Raw genomic sequence first — 13150 nt, forward strand, 5'->3', positions numbered from 1 at the left:
GCCCTCTCTGCACTGGGCATCGATGGCCGCATTCGTTGGTGGGTGGGAACTGAAGTGGGAGGCGGGTGGGCGGCCATCGATGCGGTCCTTGTCAGAGAGGGGGGCGGGCGGGAACCGCTACACTACAGAAAAAATGTTTTTAGAAGTGGGAGAAAGGGGTGCAAAATATTTAGTACTTGGAAATCTAAGTGATCTAGGAGCGGCTGGGGGAATTGGTCTTGGGGGGGGGGGGGGAAGCTACACTACAGAAAAATTAAATAAAAATAAAAAAAAAACATTTTATTTGCAAACTGGGTACTGGCAGACAGCTTCCAGTACCCAATATGGCCCCCAATAAGGCAGAGGGGGAGGGTTAGGAAGCTGTTTTGGGGGGGATCAGGGAGGTTGGGGGCTAAGGGGGGGATCCTACACAACAGCATTTGTAAATATGCTAAAAAAATATATATATAAAAAAAAAAGATACCTTTTATTTTAGTACTGGCAGACTTTCTGCCAGTACTTAAAGGGCCATTATACACTCATTTTTTCTTTGCATAAATGTTTTGTAGATGATCTATTTATAAAGCCCATAAAGTTTTTTTTTTTTTTTAAAATTATAATTTTGCTTATTTTTAAATAACATTGCTCTGATTTTCAGACTCCTAACCAAGCCCCAAAGTTTAATTCGAATACCGTCAGCTACCTTCTCCAGCTTGCTGCTGTTTGTGTAAAGGGTCTTTTCATATTCAAAAGAAGGGGGAGGGGGGGAGTGTCTTATTTCCCACTTGCAGTGGGCTTTCCAGCTACCTTTTCAACAAAGCTAAACTGAAAGCTTCTAAGTACGTTTTTAAACCATTTTATACTGGATTTTTATGTCAGTATCTGTGCATCTTATTCTTTATAGTAGTGTCTATTACATGCAGTTCTATGAAAATGAGTGTATACTGTCCCTTTAAGATGACGGGGACAATTGTGGGGTGGGGGAGGGAAGAGAGCTCTTTGGGAGGGATCAGGGGGTCTGATGTGTCCGGTGGGAAGCTGATCTCTACACTAAAGCTAAAATTAACCCTGCAAGCTCCCTTCAAGCTACCTAATTAACCCCTTCACTGCTGGGCATAATTCATGTGTTGTGCACAGTTGCATTTAGTGGCCTTCTAACTACCAAAAGCAATGCCAAAGCCATATATGTCTGCTATTTCTGAAAAAAGGGGATCCCAGAGAAGCATTTACAACCATTTGTGCCATAATTGCACAAAATGTTTGTAAACGATTTCAGTGAGAGCCCTAAAATTTTGAAAAATTTAACATTTTTTTTTTATTTGATCGCATTTGGCGGTGAAATGGTTGCATGAAATATACCAAGATGGGCCTAGATCAATACTTTGGGTTGTCTACTACACTACAGCTAAAATTACCCCAAAAAGCTCCCTACATGCTCCCTAATTAATTTCTTCACTGCTGGACATAATACACGTGTGGTGCGCAGTGGCATTTAGCGGCCTTCTAATTATCAAAAAGCAACGTCAAAGCCATATATGTCTGCTATTTCTGAACAAAGGGGATCCCAGAGAAAAATGTACAACCATTTATGCCATAATTGCACAAGCTATTTGTAAATAATTTCAGTGAGAAACCTAAAGTTTGTTAAAAAAAATTGTGAAAAAGTGAACAATTTTTTTTATTTGATCACATTTGGTGGTGAAATGGTGGCATGAAATATACCAAAATGGGCCTAGATCAATACTTTGGGATGTTTTCTAAAAAAAAAATATATACATGTCAATGGCTATTCAGGGATTCCTGACAGATATCAGTGTTCCAATGTAACTAGCGCTAATTTTGAAAAAAAATTGTTTGGAAATAGCAAAGTGCTACTTGTATTTATGGCCCTATAACTTGCAAAAAAAGCAAAGAAACATTTCTAAACTCAGGACAAAATTTAGAAACTATTTAGCATGGGTGTGTTTTGGTGGTTGTAGATGAGTAACAGATTTTGGGGGTCAAAGTTAGAAAAGTGTGTTTTTTTTCTATTTTTTTTCTCATATTTTATAATTTTTTTATAGTAAATTATAGGATATGATGAAAATAATGGTATCTTTAGAAAGTCCATTTAATGGCGAGAAAAACGGTATATAATATGTGTGGGTACAGTAAACGAGTAAGAGGAAAATTACAGCTAAACACAAACACAGCAGAAATGTAAAAATAGCCCTGGTCCCAAACGGAAGGAAAATGGAAAAGTGCTGTGGTCATTAAGGGGTTAATGTACACTACTGTTACACCAGATATGAGTTGCACTGGGGTGACACTGTGCCCTGGCAGGCACTGAAACGCACACGTGTGAAGGAAACTGACTGCTATTATTTCACAGTCAAAAAAGTGTTGTTTTTTTTTAAATGTAAACTACTGTTACACCAGATATGAGTTGTGGCACTGGGCAAGTGGGCACAGTATACGCTGTGAGCCTGACACACACGCTGGCAGGCAACTGCAATTAGATTACACAGGGAAAAAAAAAAAAGCAGACTGATGTTCTAGCCCTAAAAAGGGCTTTTTGGGGTGCTGTCCTTACAGCAGAGATCAGATGAGTCCTTCAGGACTGTAGTGGACACTGAATACACTAGCCTAGCTATCGATTTACTTATTAAATCAGCAGCAGCTACACTGTCCCTCCTCTCACTAAGAATGCAGCTTCCGAATGAATCTAAAATGGATGCTGTCTGGGAGGGAGGGTCTGCTGTTGATTAGCTGGAATGTGTCTGCTGACTGTGAGGTACAGGGTCAAAGTTTACTCAATGATGACGAATAGGGGGCGGACCGAACATCACATATGTTCGCCGTTCGCGGCGAACGCAAACATGCTATGTTCGCAGGGAACTATTCGCCGGTGAACTATTTGCGACATCACTATTTGTCACTTCATGTGAATCCGAAGGTCCATTATCATCAAAATGGGACTCTGTGCTATTAAGAACATTAAATCTATTGGAGGTGCTGACATTGTCAAATCTGGATGACCCCCGGTCTCCATGGCTTGAATAATTTACTTGATTATTAGCCACTAATAGTACCCTTACGTATGATGGATGGCTATTTGATACAGGTGGGGTATTAGACCACTGATTGGTGTTATTAGGTTGGGACCCATATTGATCATTTTGATGTCTTGTATCTTTAGATCTATACTGATAAAAATCATGTGTCTCTTTTACCCCAAATCTGTTATTATTGGTATTATGTTGAGTCTTACTATGTTCCCATCTGTGGTTATAGGTGTAGTGTTGTCCATACCCTGGTTTTGGATGATTATTTCTATAATCTCTAGCATAATGATTTTTTTGTTTATTTCTCTTAAGATGGTTTACCACAGTCCACTGATTATCGGTATGGTAATTAGAAGTTGATGCACTCGGTGTGCTGGGGTAATCATAATGATGTTCCTTAACAACTGGTAATTCAATTTGTGGTTTCTTTTTATTATAAGTATATACTTCCCCTTTGACATAGTCCTCACTATCTCTTGCCAATTTGCGGTTTTTATTTTCCATTAGTTCTTTTTGGAAAACATAATTTTTTTGTAACACCATATTGTTAAGTTCCTCATATTGCTTTAAGGATTTAAATTTATCAAGACTATTCTGTACAATATCTATCTCCTTAGATATTTTTACCACCAATGATTTACGATGTGCAATTAAAATTTTCATAAGAGTAACTGAACAGTTAGTCAAAGTATCATCCCATTTAGAATGTAAAGCCTGATCTTCCTTAAACATAGAAACATAGATATTGACGGCAGATAAGAGCCATAGGCCCAGCAAGTCTGCCCGACCTTACCTAACAGTATAAACTTATCTAGTTCGTAGGATAGCCCTATGCTTGTCCCATGCATTTTTAAAGTCCCCCACAGTGTTTGTTGCTACTACCTCTTGAGGAAGTTTATTCCATAAATCAATCACTCTTTCTGTAAAGAAGTGCTTCCTCAAATTACTTCTGAATCTACTACCCTTTAGCTTGAGCTCATGACCCCTTGTTCTTGAATTTTCCATTTTATGTAAAATACCCACAGCCTCAGTTTTACTAAACCCTTTAATGTACTTGAAAGTTGCTATCATATCACCTCTTTCCCTTCTCTCCTCTAAGCTATACATATTTAGGTCAATGAGCCTATCCTGGTAAGTTTTATTTCTTTCATGTAATTAGCAAGAGTCCATGAGCTAGTGACGTATGGGATATACATTCCTACCAGGAGGGGCAAAGTTTCCCAAACCTTAAAATGCCTATAAATACACCCCTCACCACACCCACAATTCAGTTTTACAAACTTTGCCTCCGATGGAGGTGGTGAAGTAAGTTTGTGCTAGATTCTACGTTGATATGCGCTCCGCAGCAAGTTGGAGCCCGGTTTTCCTCTCAGCGTGCAGTGAATGTCAGAGGGATGTGAGGAGAGTATTGCCTATTTGAATGCAGTGATCTCCTTCTACGGGGTCTATTTCATAGGTTCTCTGTTATCGGTCGTAGAGATTCATCTCTTACCTCCCTTTTCAGATCGACGATATACTCTTATATATACCATTACCTCTGCTGATTCTCGTTTCAGTACTGGTTTGGCTTTCTACAAACATGTAGATGAGTGTCCTGGGGTAAGTAAATCTTATTTTCTGTGACACTCTAAGCTATGGTTGGGCACTTTATTTATAAAGTTCTAAATATATGTATTCAAACATTTATTTGCCTTGACTCAGAATGTTCAACTTTCCTTATTTTTCAGACAGTCAGTTTCATATTTGGGATAAATGCATTTGTTTCAATCATTTTTTCTTACCTTAAAAAATTTGACTTTTTCCCTGTGGGCTGTTAGGCTCGCGGGGGCAGAAAATGCTTCATTTTATTGCGTCATTCTTGGCGCGGACTTTTTTGGCGCAAAAATTTTTTTTTTTTTTTCCTGTTTCCGGCGTCATACGTGTCGCCGGAAGTTGCGTCATTTTTTGACGTTTTTTTGCGTCAAAAATGTCGGCGTTCCGGATGTGGCGTCATTTTTGGCGCCAAAAGCATTTAGGCGCCAAATAATGTGGGCGTCTTTTTTGGCGCTAAAAAAGATGGGCGTCATTTTTGTCTCCACATTATTTAAGTCTCATTATTTATTGCTTCTGGTTGCTAGAAGCTTGTTCACTGGCATTTTTTTCCCATTCCTGAAACTGTCATTTAAGGAATTTGATCAATTTTGCTTTATATGTTGTTTTTTTCTTTTACATATTGCAAGATGTTCCACGTTGCAACTGAGTCAGAAGATACTACAGGAAAATCACTGCACAGTGCTGGAGCTACCAAGCTAAGTGTATCTGCTATAAACTTTTGGTATCTGTTTCTCCAGCTGTTATTTGTATTGCATGTCATGTCAAACTTATTAATGCAGATAAAATTTCCTTTAGTACTGTTACATTACCTGTTGCTGTTCCGTCAACATCTAATTTTCAGAGTGTTCCTGATAACATAAGAGATTTTATTTTTTAAATCCATTAAGAAGGCTATGTCTGTTATTTCTCCTTCTAGTATGCATAAAAGTCTTTTAAAACTTCTCTTTTTTCAGATGAATTTTTAAATGAACATCATCATTCTGATACTGATAATGGTTCTTCTGGTTCAGAAGTTTCTGTCTCAGAGGTTGATGCTGATAAATCTTTGTATTTGTTCAAGATGGAATTTATTCGTTCTTTACTTAAAGAAGTGTTATTTGCATTAGAAATAGAGGATTCTGGTCCTCTTGATACTAAATGTAAATGTTTAAATAAGGTTTTTAAATCTCCTGTAGTTATTCCAGAAGTGTTTTATCTCCCTGATGCTATTTCTGAAGTAATTTCCAGGGAATGGAATAATTTGGGTAATTTATTTACTCCTTCTAGACGTTTAAGCAAATTATATCCTGTGCCATCTGACAGATTAGAGTTTTTTGGGACAAAAATCCCTAAGGTTATGGGGCTGTCTCTACTCCTGCTAATGTACTACTATTCCTACGGCAGATAGTACTTAATTTAAGGATCCTTTAGATAGAAAAATTGAATCCTTTCTAAGAAAAGCTTCCTTATGTTCAGGTAATCTTCTTAGACCTGCTATATTTTTAGCGGATGTTGCTGCAGCTTCAACTTTTTGGTTAGAAGCTTTAGCGCAACAAGTAACAGATCATAATTTTATAGCATTATTATTATTCTATAATATGCTAATAATTTTATTGGTGATACCATCTTTTGATATCATTAGAGTTGATGTCAGGTATATGTCTCTAGCTATTTTAGCTAGAAAAGCTTTATGGATTAAACTTGGAATGCTGACATGTCTTCTAAGTCGACTTTGCTTTCCCTTTCTTTCCAGGGTAAATAATCATTTTCGTTCCTTTCCTCACAACAAGGAACAAAAGCCTGATCCTTCATCCTCAGGAGCGGTATCAGTTTGGAAACTATTTTCAGTTTGGAATATATCCAAGCCTTATAGAAACCTATAGCCAGCTCCTAAGTACCTATGAAGGTGCGGCCCTTATTCCAGCTCAGCTGGTATGGGGCAGATTACGTTTTCTTCAAAGAAATTTGGATCAATTCCGTTTTTAATCTCTGGTTTCAGAAACATTGTTTCAGAAAGGTACAGAATTGGCTTCAAGTTAAGGCCTCCTGCTAAGAGATTCTTTTCTTTCCCGTGTCCCAGTTAACACAGCAAAGGCTCAGCATTTCTGAAATGTGTTTCAGATCTAGAGTTGGCTGGAGTATTTATGCCAGTTCCAGTTCTGGAACAGGGGCTGGGGTTTTATTTTATCTCTTCATTGTACCAAAGAAGGTCAATTCCTTCAGACCAGTTCCGGATCTATCATTATTGAATCGTTATGTTAGGATACCAACATTCAAGATGGTTACTGTAGGACTATCCTGCCTTTTGTTTAGCAAGGGCATTATATGTCTACAATAGATTTACAGGATGTGTATCTGCATATTCCGATTCATCCAGATCACTTTTAGTGTCTGAGATTCTCTTTTTAGACAAGCATTACCAGTTTTGTGGCTCTACCGTTTGGCCTAGCCTCAGTTCCAAGAATTTTTTTCAAAGGTTCTCGGTGCCCTTCTTTCTGTAATCAGAGAATAGGGTTTTGGTATTTCCTTATTTGGACGATATCTTGGTACTTGCTCAGTCTTCTCATTTTCGAAGAATCTCATACGAATCGACTTGTGTTGTTTCTTCAAGTTCATGGTTGGAGGATCAATTTACCAATCAGTTCATTGATTCCTCAGACAAGGGTAACCTTTTTTGGGTTCTAGATAAATTCAGTGTCTATGACTCTGTCCTTGTCAGTCAGGAGAAGTTTAACATTGATATCAGCTTGTCAAAACCTTCAGTCACAATCATTCCCTTTGGTAGCCTTATGCATGGAAATGTTGGGTCTTAGGACTGCCGCATCAGATGCGATCTCCTTTGCTCGTTTTCACATGCGACCTCTTCAGCTCTGTATGCTGAACCAATGGTGCAGGGATTACTCAAAGATATCTCTATTAATATCTTTAAACCGATTTTACGACACTCTCTGACATGGTGGACAGATCACCATCGTTTAGTTCAAGGGGCTTCTTTGTTCGTCCGACCTGGACTATAATCTCAACAGATGCAAGTCTTACAGGTTGGGGAGCTGTGTGGGGGTATCTGACGGCACAAGGGGTTTGGGAATCTCAGGAGGTGAGATTTCCGATCAATACTTTGGAACTCCGTGCAATTTTCAGAGCTCTTCAGTTTTGGCCTCTTCTGAAGAGAGAGTTGTTCATTTGTTTTCAGATAGACAATGTCACAACTGTGGCATACATCAATCATCAAGGAGGGATTCACAGTCCTCTGGCTATGAAAGAAGTATCTCGAATTTTGGTTTGGGCGGAATCCAGCTCCTGTCTAATCTCTGCGGTTCATATCCCAGGTATGGACAATTGGAAAGCGGATTATCTCAGTCGCCAAACGTTGCATCCGGGCGAATGGTCTCTTCACCCAGAGGTATTTCTTCAGATTGTTCAAATGTGGGAACTTCCAGAAATAGATCTGATGGCTTCTCATCTAAACAAGAAACTTCCCAGGTATCTGTCCAGATCCCGGGATCCTCAGGCGGAGGCAGTGGATGCATTATCTCTTCCTTGGAAGTATCATCCTGCCTATATCTTTCCGCCTCTAGTTCTTCTTCCAAGAGTAATCTCCAAGATTCTGAAGGAATGCTCGTTTGTTCTGCTGGTAGCTCCGGCATGGCCTCACAGGTTTTGGTATGCGGATCTTGTCCGGATGGCCTCTTGCCAACCGTGGACTCTTCCGTTAAGACCAGACCTTGTGTCTCAAGGTCCTTTTTTCCATCAGGATCTGAAATCCTTAAATTTAAAGGTATGGAGATTGAACGCTTGATTCTTGGTCAAAGAGGTTTCTCTGACTCTGTGATTAATACTATGTTACAGGCTCGTAAATCTGTATCCAGAGAGATATATTATAGAGTCTGGAAGACTTGTATTTCTTGGTGTCTTTCTCATCATTTTTCTTGGCATTCTTTTAGAATACCGAGAATATTCCAGTTTCTTCAGGATGGTTTAGATAAGGGTTTGTCCGCAAGTTCCTTGAAAGGTCAAATCTCTGCTCTTTCTGTTCTTTTTCACAGAAAGATTGCTATTCTTCCTGATATTCATTGTTTTGTACAAGCTTTGGTTCGTATAAAGCCTGTCATTAAGTCAATTTCTCCTCCTTGGAGTTTGAATTTGGTTCTGGGGGCTCTTCAAGCTCCTCCATTTGAACCTATGCATTCATTGGATATTAAATTACTTTCTTGGAAAGTTTTGTTCCTTTTGGCCATCTCTTCTGCCAGAAGAGTTTCTGAATTATCTGCTCTTTCTTGTGAGTCTCCTTTTCTGATTTTTCATCAGGATAAGGCGGTGTTGCGAACTTCTTTTGAATTTTTACCTAAGTTGTGAATTCCAACAACATTAGTAGAGACATTGTGGTTCCTTCATTATGTCCTAATCCTAAGAATTCTAAGGAGAAATCGTTGCATTCTTTGGATGTTATTAGAGCTTTGAAATATTATGTTGAAGCTACTAAGTCTTTCCGAAAGACTTCTAGTTTATTTGTTATCTTTTCCGGTTTTAGAAAGGCCAGAAAACTTCTGCCATTTCTTTGGCATCTTGGTTGAAATCTTTAATTCATCTTGCCTATGTTGAGTCGGGTAAGACTCCGCCTCATAGGATTACAGCTCATTCTACTAGTTCAGTTTCTACTTCCTGGGCGTTTAGGAATGAAGCTTCGGTTGATCAGATTTGCAAAGCGGCAACTTGGTCCTCTTTGCATACTTTTAACAAATTCTACCATTTTGTTGTATTTTCTTCTTCTGAAGCAGTTTTTGGTAGAAAAGTACTTCAGGCAGCGGTTTCAGTTTGAATCTTCTGCTTATGTTTTTCATTAAACTTTATTTTGGGTGTGGATTATTTTCAGCAGGAATTGGCTGTCTTTATTTTATCCCTCCCTCTCTAGTGACTCTTGTGTGGAAAGATCCACATCTTGGGTAGTCATTATCCCATACGTCACTAGCTCATGGACTCTTGCTAATTACATGAAAGAAAACATAATTTATGTAAGAACTTACCTGATAAATTCATTTCTTTCATATTAGCAAGAGTCCATGAGGCCCGCCCTTTTTTGTGGTGGTTATGATTTTTTTTGTATAAAGCACAATTATTCCAATTCCTTATTTTATATGCTTTCGCACTTTTTTCTTATCACCCCACTTCTTGGCTATTCGTTAAACTGAATTGTGGGTGTGGTGAGGGGTGTATTTATAGGCATTTTAAGGTTTGGGAAACTTTGCCCCTCCTGGTAGGAATGTATATCCCATACGTCACTAGCTCATGGACTCTTGCTAATATGAAAGAAATGAATTTATCAGGTAAGTTCTTACATAAATTATGTTTTTTTAGACCATGTACCATTTTGGTAGCCCTCCTTTGCACAGATTCAAGTTTGTTAATATCCTTCTGAAGATATGGTCTCCAGAACTGCACACAATACTCAAGATGAGGCCTAACTAATGATCTATAAAGTGGCATAAGAACCTTACTATTTCTGCTGCAAATACCTCTACCAATACATCCAAGCATTCTGCTTGCCTTACTCGCTGCATTACTACATTGTTTACTAAGTTTTAAATCATCTGAAATAATAATTTCCAAGTCCTGTTCCTCGTCTGTAACAGTCAGTAAAGTGTCATTGAGTCTGTAATTAACATTTGGATTTTTCTTCCCTAAATGCATTATGTTACACTTTGCTGTGTTAAACTTTAGACCCCAGTCGTTTGTCCAATCCTCCAATTGTTGTATATCACTTCTCATTTTGTCTACCCCCCCTGGAACATCCACTCTGTTGCAAATTTTTGTATCATCTGCAAAGAGACATACTTTCCCCTGTAGCCCTTTGCTGATATCGCAGATAAATATGTTAAACAAAACAGGCCCCAGAACTGACCCCTGAGGAACACCACTAGTAACAGCCCCCTCTGCTGAATGAACTCCATTTACTAAGACACTTTGTTTTCTGTCCTTAAGCCAGCATTCCACCCAGTTCACAATTTTTGAATCTAGACCAAGGAGATATAGTTTGTGAATAAGTTTATTGTGTGGGACGGTGTCAAATGCTTTGCTGAAATCTAGATATGCTACATCAACTGCTCCTCCCTTGTCTAATACTTTTGTTACATAATCAAAGAAGTCAATTAGATTAGTCTGACATGATCTCCCTGAAGTAAAACCATGCTGATTTTGGTCCTCTAAATTGTTTGTCTTTATGTAAGTCATAATTCTTTCTTTTAAGAGGCTTTCCATTTCAATTTCCCTACTACTGAAGTTAAACTAACTGGCCTGTAGTTGCCAGATTCTTCTCTACTGCCCTTTTTATGAAGGGGTATTACATTTGCTATTCTCCAATAATCTGGGACAGCTCCTGTTAATAGTGACTGATTAAACAGATCAGTTAATGGGACAGTTAGCACTGATCGAAGTTCTTTTAAAACCCTTGGATGAATATTATCAGGACCCACTGCCTTTGTAACATTTATTTTTGATAATGCTAACAAAACCTCATCCTCTGTAAAAAGATTACTGTTAAGCTTGTTTCTATTTTGCGTAGCATCCCTTAATGTAGACATTGTATCTTCACAATCTTTAGTGAAAACAGAACAGAAGTAATCATTGAGACAGTCTGCAATCTGCTTATCTCCTTCTATTATTCTACCATCAACTGATTTCAATTTTACTATTCCTACCTTATTTTTTCTTCTTTCACTGATATATCTAAAGAATGTTTTGTCCCCATGTTTTACTGACTGTGCTATCTTCTCTTCTGCATGAGCTTTAACCTTCCTAATTAACTGCTTAGTCTTTTTTTGTTGGAGTCTCCATATTTTCATATCATCATCTGCTTGTGTGTGTCTGTAATTTTTATAAGCTATCTTTTTTGTCTTTACAGCATGTGCTACTTCTTTGGAAAACCAAATTGGTTTCCGCTTTCTTTTACTTTTACAGACATGTCTAATACAGTGTGCGGTTGTTAAAGGAACAGCTTTTAAAGATTCTAAGGCCTCTAGGGACTTGATTTCTATCTACATATTTTTGGAGCATTTCAGCGTCCAACCAATGCCTACATTCATCGTTTATTGAATCTTCCAATTTGGCAAACGGAGTGTGAATAGGCATATGTTCAACTGAATTATCATCACCCGATATGTGAGACTAATAAAAGTCTTTTATTGTTTCTCTCATTAACTAAGAGCATAATGAGTTAGATGTACTAATTCAAAAAATAGAAAAAATAAAACTTATATACAATGTTCAAATGTCCTATAGCTAAGTGTGAATTAAATATACACCTATGGTGTGTGAAATAATATGGTAGCACTATTTGCACCAATCCTATTACTTAAGGTGAGTGTATAAAACTACTAAAATGTGTAGTAAAGTGATTGCACTACTTATAAATAAAAATTAAAATATGCCTAATTAGTAAATATGGCAATTTACAGTGTAGTAGTACTCCTATACTTAAATGTAAATGTGTAAGTAATACAAGATACTGTGCATACACTCGTGCATATACAAAAGAAGTTAATTTCCTAAAGAATACGTGTGTATTTATCCAGATAATATAGTAAATCTCACACTAGTATCACAAAACAATATTAAGGAAAAAATAATCTTAAATTCCACAATAATAAGTGACAATATAAACAATGAGTAATAATAATAATCAGTGATTCACGTGTGAATCATTAGTGATACTTAGCACACAGTCCTTCAATAGTCTCTGTGAAAAGTGAAACCCTGTCCAAAGCCGCAACCTCAAAGTCGTAGCTGAATAAACGATGAAGAAAAAATAGGGATCAGACACCCTATAGAGATGCGCTAAGGGTAACAATGATGGTCCGAAAACGATCGAGTCAGAGGCAGCGCTCCCCAGATGGATGGTCAGAGGTAAATCCTGTGAAAAGGAATAAGATCACACATTTTACACTTTTTATTGTTACATTTGTAACATCCTTTTCTAGACCCGATATTAGGGAATTTGATTGAAACAAAACCTACAGTAGTATTTAAAAAGGCACCAAATTTAATAAGTATTTTGGCACCAAGTAAAGTGGTCAAAAATATAAATAAAAATAAAAATGAACCTTTGGTGAATGGTATTAGAAATAATACTAATAATAAAAATCAACCTAGAAAAAGATCTAGAAAAAGGATGTTACAAATGTAACAATAAAAAGTAAAATGTGTGATCATATCACTCAGTCAAATGTAACCAAAAAAACATACATTATGGGGACCAATATGTTGTGTGCATCAAATTATGTGATCTACCTCTTGTCTTGTTTTTGTGGTTGTCAGTATATAGGGCGCACTTGTAGGCGTCTTAGATGGTCGGAACATTATCGCAATATTAAAAATAATTTCAAATCACATAGTGTACCTAGACACTGTCACATGAAACATAAAGGCAGATTAGATTGCTTTAAAATTACACCACTTGAACATATCCCTAGGTCTGACTTATACAATCGTTTTTTTAGATTAAGACAAAGAGAGACCTACTGGATTCATAAACTCCAGATACTCCATCCACTTGGTCTCAA

The sequence above is a fragment of the Bombina bombina genome, chromosome 5 (assembly GCF_027579735.1).
Source record: "Bombina bombina isolate aBomBom1 chromosome 5, aBomBom1.pri, whole genome shotgun sequence".
In the NCBI taxonomy this organism is placed as follows: domain Eukaryota; kingdom Metazoa; phylum Chordata; class Amphibia; order Anura; family Bombinatoridae; genus Bombina; species Bombina bombina.